Genomic DNA, 19,111 nt, shown 5'->3' on the forward strand with positions numbered 1-19,111 from the left:
TGCCCCGGCCAGCCAGCATTCTCTGCCAGCTGCCCCCATGGCTCAGATGGCCTTTGTGCATGTGTGGACTCCACAGATGTGCAGAGGCCATCTGAGCTCTGGGGATGGGGTAGCTGGCAGGGGTACTCCAGGAGCCGGGGTGAGGAGTGTGCCAGAATGGGTGAGGGTGTGTCTGCCTGTATATATATATGTGTGTGTGTGTGTGTGTGTGTGTGTGAGAGAGAGAGAGTGAGAGAGAGAGAGAGAATGGCTCCAGTGTGTCTGTGAATGGCTACATCACTTGAGTACAACTTTTACATTATTTTGCTGATAATGCCATCCTGAAGGAAATTAAATCAAGCAGGAGAACTGGGAGACTTATGGGAAATTTCTGCAAGATAATCTGCTGTTCTGGGCACGGTTTTTTAAAGCATTTGTTATTTTTAATTATTGTATTTAGTGAGTGTGTATGTGTGTGTTTAAGAAAAAGGGGGAAATGAAGTACAGATTTAAAGTGAACACAAATTACCCACTTTCAGGCAGTGTGTTTGTCTCTGTGTGTGCATGTGTGTGAGTGTGTGAGAGAGAGACTTTATCTTAGTTGCAGGTTTTACAAAAATTTTAGTGTTCAACATCAGGAGTTCTGCCTTCTAGATTGGGTAAGCTCTTCCCCATAGTGTCTAATTAGATTCCGCTTTTTAAAATGCCTGGAAATTCAGTAATCCAAAATGCTTTACATTTTCACTTGTGCTCTAAAAAGAATGGCAATTGCAAGTTAAGGTGCCATCTTAACTTTTGCACCATATAAGCCGTAAAGACTTTGTACACTCTGCTATGTGATGATGGCTTTAGAAATGAGGCTCCATGCACTCACACTTTTATCAGAAATGCATCAGGCAGAAATTCATCAGGGGCATCTTTAGGAATGATTAGGGAAACTGCACCTCTTAATTGTCTGCCTGGTAGCATCCCTCCCCAGCCCAATGTCCAACTGAAAGCCCAAGGTAAAGTGTGGTTGCATGGAGCCTCATTTCTAAAGCCATCATCGTATACCCGACTGTACAAAGTCTTTACAGCTTTTATGACGTGGAAATTGGCAACTTAACTTCCAATTTCCATTCTTTTTAGAACGGAAGTGAAAATGTAAAGTATCTTAACTCTCATTTAAAACCAAAGGTTTCTGGATTACTGATATATCTGTGCTTCCAGCTCAAGGTTAGGCTCAGTTTAGTACTTCATTGTCATTTCAAGAAACACTATAATTACACCTCCCCAACCCTTTTCCCCCTTCTGTAATTCCAGGACTGAATTTTAGTACAAGGAAACCTTGCTATTCATGGACTCACTATCTGTGTTTTTGTGTATCCGTGGGTGTCTAAATGACACCCAGTTTCATTAACCGTGGATACTAAAGGGTTAAAACCCATGTATCTGTGGTTCCTAGAGAGCCAGTCACTTCCTGCCACCATTTTTATGCATTCCTAAGGAGCATGCAAGTAGGAACCATTTTGTGGCTCTTCTCTTTAAAATAGGCATTTTCCTGCAACCTTTCACGTTTTAGAGGGCATTTCGCTGCTTGGGGGGCATTGCTGGGCACAATGATTACTCAAGGAGACCCTGGAGAGCATGGTACAGTTAGTGTTTTGTCCTTTTCACTGTGTTTCACCCATGTTTGCCTTATTTTAGCTGTTTTCGGGGACATTTCACAGTTTTGAGGGCATTGCTTGGACACATGGAGGGAAGAAGGAGATGCCACGGAGCACTGTGCAGTAGTTTCCCCCTACCTTTTAAAAAGCCCTTTTGCTTTTTTAAATCTATCCAGGAACTTAATCCCCCTTTCCCCATAGGCATGATGCCTCCTTCCTCGCCGTTTCGTTACTCGCGATAGTAGGTGAGGAACGGAACCCCCATGAGTAACGAGGTTACTCTAGTTTGTGGTTTAAAACCTCATATCGGTATCCAGTATCTTAACTGTAATATATTCACCTCAGATTCAGTTAGTGGAAGATTACAGAACCACAGAACAGAAGTTATGCATAGTCTTTCAGAAGTGGATGCCAATATTAAAGTTTGTACAGGCATCTTCAGATATAGAAAGAAAATTCCTGTGTCTTTCCAAATTAATGTGAGACTGCTTTCACAAAGCTTGCCTCTTACCACAATTCATACAGGTGTGGACTATTTAAAATGTTATTGTCTTAAACATTGTGCACCATTATCTTAGCATGTATGGGAGACCATCAGATAATATGGGGGTTATGTTCTAGGAAACTGACATGAGAGGTGAAACTTCAATATTCAAATACTAGACCTACTTTTTAAAAAATGGGGTTAGGTTCCTTCTTGGCTTGTGCAGGGATAAATGTTCCGCTCTCACGTGGCTTCTTGGTCTAGACCTCTTGCTTGTTTACAAGTTCAAGCCCATCGCCTCAAATCACATGACTGCTACAGCCCTGCGGAAGGGGAGGGGGGGGAACAACTTTTTTAAAAGCCTCTTTTCAAACACAAATTCTTCTGCTTTTGGCAGAAGTAGCAGCAGCCGAGCCTTTGGAAAGCAACACCGAGTCGTTTTATCCCTGGGTTAGTGAGTAGCTGCTGACAAGGGGATGGGGGATCAGGAAGTGTATGTGTTATATGTGAGGCTGTTGTAATAATGTAAATAGTGAACCTTCTCCCCCATCCTTCTGTTCTCTGCTTCCTGCAGCTAAGTAATGTATACCAGTTCAGTTAGGAGGTAGTTAAAGGGGTTTTCCTAACTGGAAAACCATGAATGACTGAAACTACTTGCACAATATTTTATTTTATTTATTTAACATATTTTTATACCGCCCCAAACTTACGTCTCTGGACAGTATTGTATATCAGTAACTGAACTGATATGCATAGAGGCTGCCCGTGAATGGGTGAACCTGCAGAAAATGAACTCACAATATTTGAGGGTCTCCTATAGTTGAGACAACTCATTTAATTAATTTAATTCATAGGAATTATAGCTTATGGTAAATGTGTCTTATTTCATTAAAAGCACTACAGTCATATTGGCTTGTTGCAATATCTATCTATCTATCTATCTATCTATCTATCTATCTATCTATCTATCTATCTATCATATTGTTATACAGCCTGATATGTACATCTCTAGGCAGTGTACAAAATTTAAAATATTTAAAAGTCAATACTACTACTACTACTAATTCAATTTCTATACCACCCTTCCAAAAATGGCTCAGGGCGGTTTACATAGAGAAATAATAAATAAATAAGATGGAACCCTGTCTCCAAAGGGCTCACAATCTAAAAGAAACATAAGATACACACCAGCAACAGTCACTGGAAGTACTGTGCTGGGTGTGGACAGGGCCAGTTACTCTCCCCCCGCTAAATAAAGAGAATCACCACGGTAAAAGGTGCCTCTTTGCCAAGTTAGCAGATTAAATATACAACACAATAAAAATAATAACATAAAACATTTATTAAAACAAATTATTAAAATTATTAAAATTCTAATAAAAAGCCTGTGAGAACAAGAGAGTCTTGAGGGTCTTCCTGAAAACATACAGAGAAGGATATGCTCTTATTTCAGCAGGAAGCATATTCCAAAGCCCTGGGGTAGCCACAGAAAAAACCTGGTCCGGGGTTGCGACCAAACCAGGTGGTGGAAACCCTAACCAGACCTCTGCATTAGATCGTAACAGGCGGCAGGGTTTCTGACAAAGAAGGCACTCTCTTAAATAGCCTGGACCCAAGCCGTTAAGGGCTTTATAGGTAATAACCAGCACTCTGTATTTCACCCGGAAACATGTTGACAGCCAGTGCAGTTCTTTTAAAGCTGGTGTTATATGATCCCTTAGTGGTGTCCCAGAGACCAATCTGGCTGCCACATTCTGTACCAGTAATAGTTTCCTAACTACGTACAAAGGCAGCCCCACGTAGAATGCATTACAGTAGTCAAGCCTGCAGGTTACCAGCATATGTACCACTGTTAAGGTCATTTATCTCTAGAAATGGACATAGCTGATGTATCTGCCAAAGCTGATAAAAAACACTCCTGGCCACTGCCTCAACCTCAGAAACCAGGGAGAGGTTGGGGTCCAGTAGCACTCCCAAGCTACATACACTCTCCCTGAAAGATCAGGTAACCCCATCCAGAACAGGCAGATCTAAACCATCTCTTGGGTGCTGACCCCCCACAGTCTGTACCTCTGTCTTATTTGAATTCAACTTCAGTTTGTTATCTCTCATCCATCCCATTACTGCCTCCAGGCAGGCATTATGGGAAGATATGCCATTTCCTGATGAGGAAATACTTATATCAACCTTATAAGGTACGCAGGTATTGTTCTCTGCATGTTGTGATTGCAGAGCTGAGGCTGAGAGGGTGTGGTTTGTCTTAAGCCACCTAGTGAATTCATAGCAGAGGCAAGATTCAAACCAGTAAGTTCCTGATTCATTGCTTCGTATCGCAACCACTGTGCTACTTCAGCTCAGGTTAGGATTTGCTGTGACAGCTGAACTCAAAAACATCATCGTTTGTTCTAAAATTCTATTAAGGACAGGTCAGAATGTGTTGGATTCAGAGATCATAGTGAGTCAAGGCTTGTTTTAAACCATGGTAAGGCAATAGAAATCTTTCTTTGCTTGTGTGCAAAAGGTTGGGGTATGGTATAGGGTTACTTTCCCTCTGAAAGATCAGGGAAATCGCTTGGGAGTGCTCCTGGATCTAAAACTGTCTCTGGTTTTTCAGGTTGAGGAAGTGTCCAGGAGCGTTTTTTATCAGCTCCGACTGATACCTCAGCTACACCTATTTTTGGAGGTAAAGGAGCTTAAAACAGTGTATCTGCTGGTAACTTCCAGGCTTGACTACTATAATGCACTCTACATGAGGTTGCCTTTGTACGTTGTCCGAAAACTACAATTGGTACAGAATGCGACAGTCAGACTGGTCTCTGGGACAACTTGAAGGGACCATATAACACTGATTCTGAAAGAACTGCACTGACTGTCAATATGTTTCTGAACAAAATACAAAAGTGCTGGTTATTTCCTATAAAGCCCTTAACAGCTTGGGTCCAGGGTACTTAAGAGAGTGCAGCCTTTGTCATGAACCCAGCCGCCTATTACGATCAACTAGATCTCACCGAGAGAGAGGGGGAGAGAGAGAGAGGGGTGTGTGTGTGTGTGTGTGTGTGTGTTTGGGTGGGTGGGTGGGCACGAAGATGGATGGATGGATGGATGGTTCTGGGGAGGTCCAATTACAGTTGCCACTGGCTGGTTTGGTAATTCAGGACCACGCCTTTTATGTGGCTTCCTCAGGGCTTTGGAAAATGCTCGCTGTCAAAATAAGAGCATCTCAATCTTTGATTGCTTTTAAAAAGACCTTCAAGAACACTTTTTGGAGGAAACTTCTCCAAAACGAGGAGTATGGTGAAAAGAAAGCTGAGGGGGGAAATCAGGAGAGTCACTTCGCTCCGGAGTGCATGGAGTTTACTCAAAACCACAATACTAGAAGCCCAGTTAGACTGTATACCCCAAAGGAGGAAAGGTACCACTAAGTCCTGGAGGATACCAGCATGGTAACGGGTTCCGTCAAGGAAGCCATAAAAGGGAAGAAGACTTCCTTCCGAAATTGGAAGGCCTGTCCAAACCAAGAGAACAAAAAGGAACACAAACTCTGGCAAAAGAAATGCAAGGTGACAATAAGGGAGGCAAAAAGAGAGTTTGAGGAACATTTAGCCAAAAGTATCAAGGGGAATAACAAAAACTTCTTTAAGTACATCAGAAGCAGGAAACCTGCCAGGGAGGCAGTTGAACCATTAGACAATGAGGGAGTGAAAGGGATTATTAAGGAGGAAATGGAGGTTGCAGAGAAGCTGAATGAGTTCTTTATATCTGTCTTCATGGCAGAGGATACTGAGCATATACCTGCTCCTGAACCAGGCTTTTTAGGGATGGAGGCTAGAGAGCTGAGTCAGATAGAAGTGACAAGGGGTGATGTTCTAAACTGTCTGGAAAAAATGAAAGCTAACAAATCACCAGGGCCGAATGGCATCCATCCAAGAGTCTTCAAAGAACTCAAATGTTAAATTGTCGACCTCCTTGCTAAAATATTTAACTTATCCCTGAAATGGGGCTCTGTACCAGAGGACTGGAGAGTAGCAAATGTAACACCGATTTTCAAAAAGGGATCCAGGGGCGATCCAGGAAATTACAGGCCAGTTAGCCTAACGTCTGTTCCAGGCAAATTGATGGAAAGCATCCTCAAGGATAAAATTGTAAAGCACCTAGAAGAACAGGTCCTGCTGGGAGTGAGCCAGCATGGCTTCCGCAAAGGGAAATCTTGCCTCACCAACTTTTGGAGTTCTTTGAGAGTGTCAACGATTGTGTGGATCAAGGTGATCCAGTTGACATAGTCTACCTGGACTTCCAAAAAGCTTTTGACAAAGTTCCTCATCAAAGACTCCTAAGGAAACTTAGCTGTCATGGGATAAAGGGACAAGTACATGTGTGGATTGCTAATTGGTTGAAGGACAGGAAACAGAGGGTAGGTATAAATGGAGAGTTTTCACAATGGAGGGAAGTAAGAAGTGGGGTCCCCCAGGGATCTGTACTGGGGCCAGTGCTTTTTAATTTATTCATAAATGATCTAGAAGCCGGGGTAAGCAGCGATGTGGCCAAATTTGTAGATGATACCAAACTCTTCCGGGTAGTGAAATCCCAAACGGATTGTGAGCAGCTCCAAAAGGATCTTTCCAAACTGGGGGAGTGGGTGACAAAATGGCAAATGCGGCTCAATGCTAGCAAGTGTAAAGTGATGCACATTGGGACGAAAAACCCCAACTTCAAGTATATGCTGATGGGATCCGAGCTGCCGGTGACGGACCAGGAGAGGGATCTTGGGGTCGTGGTGGACAGCTCGTTGAAAGTGTCGACTCAATGTGCGGCAGCTGTGAAAAAGGCAAATTCCATACTAGGTATCATTAGGAAGGGGATTGAAAATAAAACGGCTAACATTATAATGCCCTTATACAAAACTATGATGCAACCACACTTGGAGTACTGCGTACAATTCTGGTCACCACATCTTAAAAAAGACATTGTTGAACTGGAGAAGGTACAGAAGAGGGCAACCAAGATGATCAGGGGCCTAGAGCACCTTTCTTATGAGGCAAGACTACAACACCTGGGGCTTTTTAGTTTAGAGAAAAGACAACTGCGGGGAGACATGATAGAGGCCTATAAAATCATGCATGGTGTGGAGAAAGTGGAGAGAGAGAGATTCTTTTACCTCTCACACAACACTAGAACCAGGGGTCACTCCATGAAATTGATTGCCAGGAGGTCTAGGACCAACAAACGGAAGTACTTTTTCACACAACGCGTGATCCACTTGTGGAACTCTCTGCCACAGGATGTGGTGACAGCCAACAACCTGGATGGCTTTAAGAGGGGTTTGGATGACTTCGATTTTTTTGATTTAAATTGGATTTTTTTTATTTAAATCGGATTTTTTTTTATTTTTATCCACCCTGCTAGTGATTTAAATCGTGATTTAATTCAGTCTGATTTAAATCAAATCCACCCTGGCCGTGGGCCTCCTCCAGCATCAAGGGCAGGGTGCTTCTGAGTACCAGTTGCAGGGGAGTAATGGCAGGAGAGAGGGCACGCCCTCAACTCCTGTCTGTGGCTTCCAGCGGCATCTGGTGTGCCACTGTGTGAAACAGGATGCTGGACTAGATGGGCCTTGGGCCTGATCCAGCAGGGCTGTTCTTATGTTCTTATATGTTCTTATTAACACCTGTTTTCTCAGGATTTTAACTGAATTTAATTTTAAACTGTTTAAATGTTTTTATCCTATGAAAATTTTTTAAACTTTTTACTCTGTGAAATTGTTTTGTTTTTACTATGTTTTATATTTGTTTTAAATTGTGTACACTGCCTGGAACCGTGGCGAAATGGCTTGACTACCAAGCCAAAGGTTGCCGGTTCGAATCCCGGCTGGTATGTTTCCCGAACTATGGGAAACACTTCGATCGGGCAGCAGCAATATAGGAAGATGCTGAAAGGCATTTTCTTATACTGTTCAGGGGGAGACAATGGTAAAACCCCTCTTGTATTCTACCAAAAACAACAACAGAGCTCTGTGGTCGCCAGGAGTCGACACTGACTCAACGACACACTATCCTTTACTTTACAGGGCCTAGAGATACACATATCAGGCGACTGGTAGGTGGGTAGGTAGAGGAAATGCACAAGTTTGAGCGGGAATGTCATGCATAATGGTTTAATGCTGGTTCATGAGTCAGATGGTTCGGTCACTGTTGGTCAATTCCAGTGTAATGACAAACCATGGCCATCACAATTTGATTTCATGCTCACACACTTCCCCCTTCTCCCTCCTTGCATTGTATGATTTTATACCTCACTTTCTGTTTCACACAAACCCTATTTTGCGATAGTGACTGAATTGGATGAATTCTGGGTTGTGCAAACCATTGTTTGCTGTCAAAACAGAACTTGAAATAATCGCTTGAACAAGAATTCTAGTTCCGGTTTGTAGACAAATGGTTTGCACATACTAATATGTGAACAAGCAAATGTGAGCATGCAAACATGAAGCCCATTCACAACAGCCATAAAGCCTGACCTGCGCCACAGACAGTTGTTACAGTGTTAGTGGTGACTTGAAAATTAAGAACATAACATAAGAAAATAAGAACAGCCCTGCTGGATCAGGCCCAAGGCCCATCTAGTCCAGCATCCTGTTTCACATAGTGGCCCACTAGATGCCGCTAGAAGCCACAGGCAGGAGTTGAGGGCATGCCCTCTTTCCTACTCTTACTCCCCTGGAACTGGTAGCTGATTATAGACCTCTCCTCCATGATGTTATCCAAACCTCTCTTAAAGCCATCCAGGTTGCTGACTGTCACCAGATCTTGTGGCAGAGAATTCCACAAGCTGATTTTATGTGGTGTGAAAAAGTACTTCCGTTTGTTGGTCCTAGATTTCCTGGTAATCAATTTCATGGGATGACCCCTGGTTTTAGTGTTATGTGAGAGGGAGAAGAATTTCTCTCTATCCACTTTCTCCATACCATGCATGATTTTATAGACCTTATAGACCTCTATCATGTCTCCCCGCAGTTGTCTGTTTTCTAAACTAAAAAGCCCCAGGTATTGTAGCCTTGCCTCATAAGAAAGGTGCTCTAGGCCTCTGATCATCTTGATTGCCCTCTTATGCACCTTTTCCAGTTCTACAATGTCCTTTTTAGATGTGGTGACCAGAATTGTACACAGTACTCCAGGTGTGGCGGCACCATCGATTTGTATAAGGGTATTAGAATATTAGCGGTTTTATTTTCAATCCCCTTCCTAATCATCCCTAGCATGGAATTGACCATTTTCACAACTGCCGCACATTGAGTCGACACTTTCAACGAGCTGTCCACCACGACCCCAAGATCCCTCTTCTGGTCAGTCTCCAACAGCTCAGATCCCAATGACGTATACTTGGAGATGGGGTTTTTCGTCCCAATGTGCATCACTTTATACTTGCCAACATTGAACCGCATTTGCCATTTTGTTGCCCACTCACCAGTTTGTAGAGATCCTTTTGGAGTGCCTCACAATTTGTTTTGGATTTCACTACCCGGAAGAGTTTGGTATCATCTGCAAATTTGGCCACCTCGCTGCTTACCTCTACTTCTAGATCATCTATAAATAAATTAAAAAGCACTGGTCCCAATACAGATCCCTGGGGGAACCCACTTCTTACTTCCCTCCATTGTGAAAACTCTCCATTTTCCCTGTCCTCTGTTTCCTGTCCTTCAACCAATTAGCAATACACATATATACTTGTCCACTTATCCCATGACTGCTAGGTTTTCTCAGGAGTCTTTGATGAGGAACTTTGTTGAAAGTTTTTTGGAAGTCCTGGTATATATGTCAACTGGATCACCTTGATCCATACACTTGTTTATACCCCAAATAACTCCAAAAGGTTTGTGAGGCAAGATTTACCTTCACAGATGCCAGGCTGGTTCTCTCCCAGCAGGGCCTGTTGTTCTATGTGCTTTACAGTTTTATTCTTGTCGATACTTTCCATCAATTTTCCTGGAACGGACATTAAGCTAACCAGCCTGTAATTTACCGGATCGACCCTGGATCCCTTTTTGAAAATCGGTTACATTTGCTACTTTCCAATCCTCCGGTACAGAGCCTGATTGCAGGGATAAGTAATATATTTTAGCAAGAAGATTGGCAATTTCACATTTGAGTTCTTTGAGGTCTCTTGGATACATGCCATCCAGCCCTGGTGATTTGCTAGTTTTCAGTTTTTCCAGACAGTTTAGAACATCATCTCTTGTCACTTCTATCTGACTCAGTTTTTAGCCTCTATACCCGAAAAGCCTGTTTCAGGAACAGGTATATGCTCAGTATCCTCTGCCGAGAAAACGGACGCCAAGAACTCATTTAGCTTCTCTGCAACCTGCATATCCTCCTTAATAATCCCTTTCATTCCTTCATTGTCTAATGGGCCAACCACCTCCCTGGCAGGTTTCCTGCATCTATTTAAAGAATTTTTTGTTATTCCCCTTGATGTTTTTAGCTAAGTATTCTTCTACATTTAATTGTATGAATATGGCATGATGAAATTATTAATTAACTTTATACACACACACACACACACACACACACACACACACACACAACATTACATTTTGACCTACTAAGATTCCTATCAATATTTTCTATTTTATAGTGGTGCTTACATTTTTTATCGAATTGTAAGTCTAGTAATTGATGTATGGCTGTGAAAATGTGCAAGAAATGAATATTTGACAGAAAATAAGTGACCTAATAATTGGGGATATGCATTGAATTGCTTCGGTGCACATCCAAGGGCTATTGTTACCGAAAGACTTCCATGCAAGCGGCAGCTTGTGCTGCTTGCTTGCACAGAAGTCTTTTGGTAACAATAGCGCTGCAGACCTGCCTGCCTGCTCTTTAGGGAACCCCACGCCAAAACGTTTTGGCACCAGGGAGCCGAAGCATTTCAGCACCTCTCCTAAGAGGCGCCGGAACATTTGTGCTCATCCCTACAAATAATTACTGAACGTTAAATGTTTTAAGAATAAAAAGATATGATTACTATTTTTATTCTTCACGTGTATCCTTTTAGTTTGATCTGTAACCTAACATGTAGGTGATAATTCATTTTCTGCTTTTTATTTAATATTTCTGATTTTTTTCCCTATTCTTAACTCTCTGCACTTTTTTAATTCTTTTGCTTAATGAGAGATATATTTTGTGGCCTGATTCTAGGTGCACCAGCAAACAAGAATGTAAGATAGATTGTACCAACTGCTCTGCTACTTCACTTTCAAAACATTATTTTGCAACATTTTAGGACTTTGTGCCAGTGTATATTTATAGGATTGGGATTCCAGTATCTACCATTTTAAGAAGACTCTTTAGCAGGAACATTTACTGTACTGGTTTTGAATGTGTTAGTTTCACAGCATATTGATGCATAAATACACTTTTCTACCCCTAACCTTTTTTTTAGCAATTTTTAATCTCTCTCTTTCTGGCTGGCATTCCTCCTTAGATAATCTGGCAACAGCTTGGGATGGTAAAAACAGAGCAATGCTTATTTTTCTGTCACTTTCAAGTTTTGTTCAACTTTCAGGTTTCTGCCTTTCAAATGTTTGACATTTTCACTGCTCAAGCCTTTTAAAAATCTAACTTATTTTACAGGCTCTTAATTTTGACCTCCTCTCCTGACTTCAGGTGGACAATAAAACCTATCATGCCTTTTCAACATCTCCTAGATCTCCCCTGTTCCCCAAATCCCATTCCTTGTTGGGGTTTGAGCTCTCCAAGCAGGAACGGAATCATTCCTATATGATCTGGCATGTATCACAGAGACCTGGGCAGGAGAGGCTAGCACTTACATTTACATTTATATACCGCTCTATAGCCGGAGCTCTCTAAGCAGTTTACAATGATTTTTTAGCATATTGCCCCCAACATTCTGGGTACTCATTTTACCGACCTCGGAAGGATGGAAGGCTGAGTCAACCTTGAGCCCCTGGTCAGGATCGAACTTGCAACCTTCTGGTTACAGGGCGGCAGTTTTACCACTGCACCACCAGGGGCTCTTAGGTCCCTGGTGGACCTAAGAGCCCCTGGCTAGTGGTCCGGTTTTGTCCCAGCTTCTCCCAGAGGGTTACTCCATGGTGGGGCAGGTGAGAGGCTGTAGGCGGGGAGGTGGGGTGGCTGTGGGCTATAAGGATACTGTCTTCCTTACCAGGATCCCTGTCAGGGATGTGGGCTATATTGAATGTGTGTACCTAAGTCTCTGGACCAGAGATGGACTGAGACTTCTTCTGGTGTACCGATCACCCCGCTGCCCAGTTGAGTCCCTAACTGAGCTGACAGACCTGATTTCTGAGTTGGCATTGGAGTGGTCCAGATTGTTGTTGGTGTTCATTTTGGGACCAAACCCCAAATGAACATTCAGTGTTCATTTTGGGACCAGGTTATCAGGAACGTCTCAAGAGTTCATAGTGGCCATAGTGGTTCATAGTGGCCTATCCCAGTTGAACTCTGAATCGACACAGGATGCTGGTCACATGCTCGATTTGGTCTTTTGCTCTGAGCAACATGGTGGTCTATGGGTGGGGACTGCTGTCATCTCCCCATTGTCATGGAAGGATCACCATCTTTTCTACCCACATTGCTTCTGCAAATTCATGTCCAGCTGAGTTGTCTAGAGTTGTGAGGGGGCTAGTATGTACCCAATACACTTTGAATAATTATATTATTAGAGGGGGTCTGGTAAATATTATAAATGCTTCTCTGAGGGAGGACAGGATGCCTCCTTGTCTTAAGGAGGCTATTATTAGACCACTTTTGAGGAAAGCTGCACTGGATCCATCAGAGTTAGTTAATTATAGACCTTTTTCTAATCTTTCATGTTTCGGCAAGGAGATTGAGCAGGTGGTGGTCTCTCAGCTCCAGACAGTTTTGGATGATGCAGATTACCATGACCCATTTCAGACTGGGCTATGAGGTTGACAATGCCTTGGTTGGCCTGATGGATGATCTCCAACTGTCTATTGGCAGAGGGAATGTGACTCTGCTGATCCTTTTGGATCTTTCTGTAACTTTCGATACCATCAACCATGGTATCCTTATGGACTGCCTGAAGGAGGTGGGATTGGGTGCCACTGTTTTATGGTGGTTCTGCTCCTACCTCTCTGGTAGATTCCTGATGGTGCCACTTGGAGAATGTTGTAATGCAAAGCAAGAACTAAAGTGTGGAGTTCCACAAGGCTTCATACCGTCTCCACTTTTCTTTAACATCTACATGAAATTGCTGGGAAAGAGCATCAGGAGGTTTGGTGCAGTTTGTTATCAATATGCTGATGACACCCAGATCTACTTCTCCATGTCGACCTCATCAGGAAATGGCATATCTTTCCTAAATGCCTGCCTGGAGGCAGTAATGGGCTGGATGAGGGATAAAAAACTGAAGTTGAATCCACATAAGACGGAGGTACTGACTGTGGGGGGCCAGGACCTGGGAGATGGTTTAGATCAGGGATTCTCAACATTGGGTCCCCAGATGTTGTTGGACTTCAGCTCTCATAATCCCTAGCCCCAGTGGCCTTAGGTATTCTGAGTGTAGATTCTTTGATAGCAAATTAGAGTGGATTAATGGTGTTTCATTGAAAATCTCATTTGCTATCATAGAATCTACACTCAGAATACCTCAGAAACAACAGAACCCTGTACGCCATGGGTTAGAAACCCATGGGGGTGGTTGGCACCCTATGTGCACTACACCACCACTCGCTCTGGGCCACCCCAGCACCCCCCAAGTGCACTTATGGGGCTGCTGAAAGCTCCATTATACCTTATGAGGAAAAACTTTAAAGACGCGTAAACTTCAACAATTCACCAAAAATCAGCCCTCTGCCCAAATCCTTTGAAAAAATTCAGATAGCTTCCTTGCCCCTACCTGGCACTACCACCAACCCCACACTGCTCTAGGCCACCCCTTTCCCCCTGATGTGAAGCGATACACCCTCCATTATACCTAATGGGGGAAAACCTTAAAGACGCGTAAACTTCAACAATTCACCAAAAATCAGCCCTCTGCCCAAATCCTTTGAAAAAATTCAGGTAGCTTCCTTGCCCCTACCTGGCACTACCACAAACCCCACACTGCTCTAGGCCACCCCTTTGCCCCCGATGTGAAGCTATACATTTGCTGACGCCTCCATGCTTCTTTATGGAGAAAAACCTTAAAGACACGTAAACTTCAAAAATCACTTAAAAATCAGCCCTTTGCCCAATTCCTTTCAAATAATTCTGATAGCTTCCTTGCCAACCCTAGGAACTGCCACCCACCACACTCCACTCTACGACACCCCTTTCCCCCCAACCTGAAGCTATACATTTGCTGCAATCCTAATTATTCTCTATGAGGAATTCAAAAATACTTTAACAATTCACCAATAATCAGAGGAGTGTCCAATTGCCTTGGGGTTTTGTGGGTGGTAGGCACCCCTGTCTGTCTACCACCCACCCCGCTTTTGTGCCCCTAGGTGCTCCACAATAGGGGATATGGACTGGTTTGGGTTCCATTATGCTCTATGAGAAAAATAATTAAAAATATTTCAAATATTCATAAAATATCATAGGGATGTCTTATTGGTTTGGGGTTTGCATGACTGTTGGCACCCATGGGTGCTCCACAATAAGGAATAATGGGCTGGTTCGAGTCCCATTATATCCTATGAGAAAAAAATAAAAATAATTTTCAAAAATTCATAAAAAATCGTACGTGTGTCCAAGTGCTTTGGGGTTTGGGTGACAGGTACCCCTGGGTGCCAGCTACCATCCTACCAATTTTTGGGTGTCCGAACCGGTTTGAACCGGTTCAGATTCGAACCGAACCGGGGTGATTCAAACAAAACCAAAACCGAACCACCCCCTCCTGGTTCAAACCCGGTTCGAATTTGAACCAAACCGGGTGAACCGGTTTTGTGCACATCCCTATTGGGTAGGTATGACTAGGAAAGATGAGTGAGCAACCAAGGCTTTTCCTACTCCTGGTCATATTGGTCTATCACCTCCTTGAGCCAGACTGATGTGACCAGGAAGAGGACGAAACAACCTGCCCCACTTTGCCTGTTCACTCCTCATCCTGGTTGTGTGGGTTCATCTTCTGGCTCAGGTGCTGTGGCGAGCTGGTGCCTGGCACTGATTAAGACTTGGTGTTGAAGATTTGCCTTTTTCCTTTTGAACAGTTTCCATGGCAAAGTTGCCTATAGAAACTTGAGAAAGAAGGAAAAAAGTGTTTGGGATATTTACAGATTAACATCTAGATTAAATTACTCACCAGGAGTCAAAGTTACTAGTACCATTTTATCTCTCTAAACTATTTATGTAAATATCAATATTTTCTATACTTGAGAAATGCATCAGTGCCTTTGTGACACTGGCATTCCTTACATCAGAAAAATAAGATAGATACCAGCAACTGCCACTGGAGGGATGCTGTGCTGGGAATGGAAAGGGCCAGTTGCTCATCCGTGCTGACTGAACAAAGAGTGGTTATTCTCTTTATTTAGCACAGAAAGAGCAACTGGCCCTATCCATCCCCAACACAGCATCCCTCTGTGTTGGTGATTATTGCTGGTGTTTATCTTATGTTATTTTTTAGATTGTGAGGTCTTTGGGGACAGGGAGCCATTTTTTAATAGCTATCTATCTATATACCGCTTTGAGAACTTCTGTTGAAAAGTGGCATATAAATATTCCTCATTGTCAGTGTCAGTTCCAGTCTATTTGCTTGCTTATCAACCAATGCAACTCACAGTAAGGAAGGTATATACCTATTCCATTTCCAATGAGAGTAGCATCACAATTGTGATCATGCACTGCTTAGTAGGCATGGAACAGCTCCGCCTCCGTAAGTAGTGCAGGTGTGCTATTGAATGCACATGTGCCTCTCTCTTAGATGGATGGATCTCTGTGCAGTATTTCAGACATTGTATTAAAGCAAAATACCATTTGGGTAAAATGGGATTGGTTTGAGGCATATTATGGTCTAAAATATATATTGCTTAGTACAGCTTTAGAATGTGAATATTCAGAGATCTGGTCTTTAAACTCTGAACAGTTTTAATAGCATTTTACCAAAATGAATTGTTAGTTTCAATGTTCTTATAAGTTGGAGTGGTACCTTTTAAAGAGTTCAGAATAGCAAATAGTCTTGCAGTTTACTTGAGATGCTAATGGAACCTGAAAGCTTTTAAAGTGACAAAAATTGCCAGGTTTGATTCATAGATTTATTTTTGTTGCATACAGACATATTGCTGACAGATTCTTCTATGTGCAGCTTTCTCTGAAAATTATTGTATTGTGTTATCCAAGTGAAAGACCATTAGGCTTGTTTCAAATATGACATCTGTTTTGAGGATTAGAGACATGTACAGCAGTAAAAATGCAATTTTTTCATCTTCTTTTTTCTTTCTCTCTTGTATGCAGTGGCAGCTTGTAGCCTATTTCTGTTTGAGGTAACTTGCAATGTGCTGCCGCCCTCCTGGACAGCTCTGGTGCTGAAATTGTCCTGCCTCCCATCTCACTGGCCCCACTTCCAGCTGCCGAACTCTTCACTTCTGAGCTAAAAGCCTGTTGCTGATAACTGCCTTTCTTCTTACTAGCGTCTTTGGCTGTGGAGTGCAAACCTCTGTTCTCTGACAGGCATCCATCATTGCTGACCAGTTTCTCTCACTCACTGCTGCTCTAGCTAATGCTGTTCTCCCTCTCCCCATCAGCATTGTGCAGTTTCTCTCCTCCTGAAATGGAGGTGACAAAGTGGATATGTTTGCTAGAGAGCTAGAAATAGAGTTGGAAAAGTGGTGAATGTTTGAGAACAGCCAGAAATACTGGATCCTGACCAGAATACAGAGTGCTGCATGCTGCTGCCGAAAAGATGAATTAAGGGAAGAGAGGCAGCAATCAGCACTGAGGAATGGTGAGTCTGATGGATGAAAGGTGAGGCCAGTGAGGTGGGGTGGGTGGAGTACAGAGTGCAGAATACATTAAAGCATCTTGGAACTGAACTCTGAGTACCATCACTTGAGCAAGTGACCAACCCATGTAGGCTCTATTCAAACACTCACCAAGCTATGGTTTTCATGCATTGACAGGTACACATTTACATGCATACTGTTAAAATGTGATACAGGCACTCTATACAGAGATTTTTGTATGTTAAGACAAAATTTGTACAATCTCCCACCCGCAAAAAGTTAAAAATAGCATATATTGTGTGTGCATACAGGTAAAATGATTACATGTGAATATATAATTCAGGGTTCATTTGTAGATATCATAGTATGACATTTACCAGTGTGATACATAGTCTCAATGGAAAAAATGATACACACAGTTTTACAGAAGAACGCAAGACTTGAAACAAACCGAAGCAATGGGCACTATTTTTTGAGTGGGGTCTGCAGCCACTGAGAGGGCTCGTTCTGTAGGGAGCGAGAGCAAGGGCAGTGGCCACAGCCACCCTGGCAGGGTGTGGGGGCAGGAGGGAGAGAGAGAAAGCAGGATTGGAGGGAGACAGAGCCTGCACAAGTGCTATGGCCACAGCGGTGGCATGATGTGGGATAGAGAGCATGATGGCCAAATGAGGGGGAAAGAATGAGAGAGGGGGCATGTGGAGGCAAGAGAAGGAGAAAAAGAGAAAGTGTGCACAGTGGATGGTACACTCTTGCAGAATGGTAGCAAGAGTGTATGTGTGGTGGCCGAGGGGACTATAGGAGGCAGGGAGAGGGGAGAGGAGAGACATATCAGGGGCCACCACTCCAGTCTGTTTGGGCCACCAGTAGCTCATGAGCCATGCAGTGAACTACAGGGATCCCAAAACAGAAACACTCTGGGAATTGGAGACTGTACTCAACTATTGGATGTTGACTGTGATGCAGGTTCTCCATGCAAATGCTCTTACATGGAAATCAAGATTTGTGTACCCTTTTTGTCTTTCTTCCTGAGGAGGAAAAAGTAGTCTAATTCCATATATACAGACTTCTGTGTCTTATGTTAAATCTATTAGGGATAGAAGGGCCATAACTACTTAATCAGTACTCAGAGTGCTGCTACCTGACAGGCACCATCCCATAATTTACTCTGTTAAAGTATTCCCATTGCAAACTTAACTTGTTTGCTGTAAAATAAAATAAAATAAAAACATAAACATTTTATCTTCATGTCACAATTATTTCTGTTTACTAGATCTCAGAGTATAAAAATGCTAGTTATGACATTATGTAAATTATATTAATCTACAACGTGTGTGTATAGCACAGTGTGCAAAATACCACTTAGATTCAAGTCTAAAAAAAATTCTGTTTGGCTCCGACTCTTTTCCTTTCCATTATTTCAATAGTACTCATCCCTTTAAGTGCTCTGTGTGTCAGGCTCCAAGATCTTCTACGTAAGATGATCTCTGTTTTGTATAAATGTGTTGTCTGCTGACCGAGAGAACGCTTGCATTAGCTACATTGATCAATCCACATCACTTCCTATCATATTGTAGACAATTAATACTTGGATGTAAAGACTCCCTAGTGCACTTGGTTAGAACTAGATCACTTTACGCAGAACCGCAGGAGTTCTACACAAAAGGAAAGCCTGGGAAAGATAAAGAGAAAGAGAAAGCTAACGAAAGAAAGAGAAGAAGTACAAGGAAATTGCATTCATGGATCAAGTTAATTTGTATTTCAGTAGCTGGGCTTTCTGCCAGATACCTTCTGATACAGCATTGCTTCTTGAAATAGCATAGAGAAGTTCATGTTGTGTATGGTTTTTATTATTTAACATGTCTCAGAACAAAAAAACAAAATGTTTTAGAATTAATTTGCTTTTTAATGATATAGACTGGCTGACATCCAGAGTAGCACTGCATATACCAAACCATTCAATGTGTGCTGGAAAGTTTTTAAAGACTGATAAAGACTGGGGAGGTGTAATTTTTGCTGATCCAAACAGTTGTTTGTTTCACTATTGGATATTAATTGCTTGTTTTCTGGCTTGTATAATGAACA

General features: G+C 42.5%; 1 protein-coding gene and 1 long non-coding RNA gene across 7 annotated transcripts in view; one reads left to right on the forward strand and one right to left on the reverse strand.

Annotated features, from left to right (window-relative positions):
- LOC128326174 (uncharacterized) overlaps positions 1-2,344 on the reverse strand; it is a 28,424-nt gene extending 26,080 nt beyond the window's left edge. Inside the window, exon 1 of the long non-coding RNA XR_008307876.1 lies at positions 2,295-2,344. This is a non-coding gene — a long non-coding RNA (uncharacterized LOC128326174). The remainder of the gene's footprint in view (positions 1-2,294) is intronic.
- Positions 1-19,111, forward strand: part of NOVA1 (NOVA alternative splicing regulator 1) — a 232,960-nt gene that overhangs the window by 136,598 nt on the left and 77,251 nt on the right. Inside the window, exon 1 of one of the 6 annotated variants that reach the window (XM_053252472.1) lies at positions 1,589-1,608. The exons of the other annotated variants lie outside the window; for them this stretch is intronic. The gene's annotated coding sequence lies outside the window, so the exon portion shown is untranslated. Of the gene's footprint in view, positions 1-1,588; positions 1,609-19,111 lie in introns of those variants that run through there. 6 annotated transcript variants of the gene reach the window in all.

Source organism: Hemicordylus capensis, chromosome 1, assembly GCF_027244095.1.
Source record: "Hemicordylus capensis ecotype Gifberg chromosome 1, rHemCap1.1.pri, whole genome shotgun sequence".
Classification (NCBI taxonomy): Eukaryota; Metazoa; Chordata; class Lepidosauria; order Squamata; family Cordylidae; genus Hemicordylus; species Hemicordylus capensis.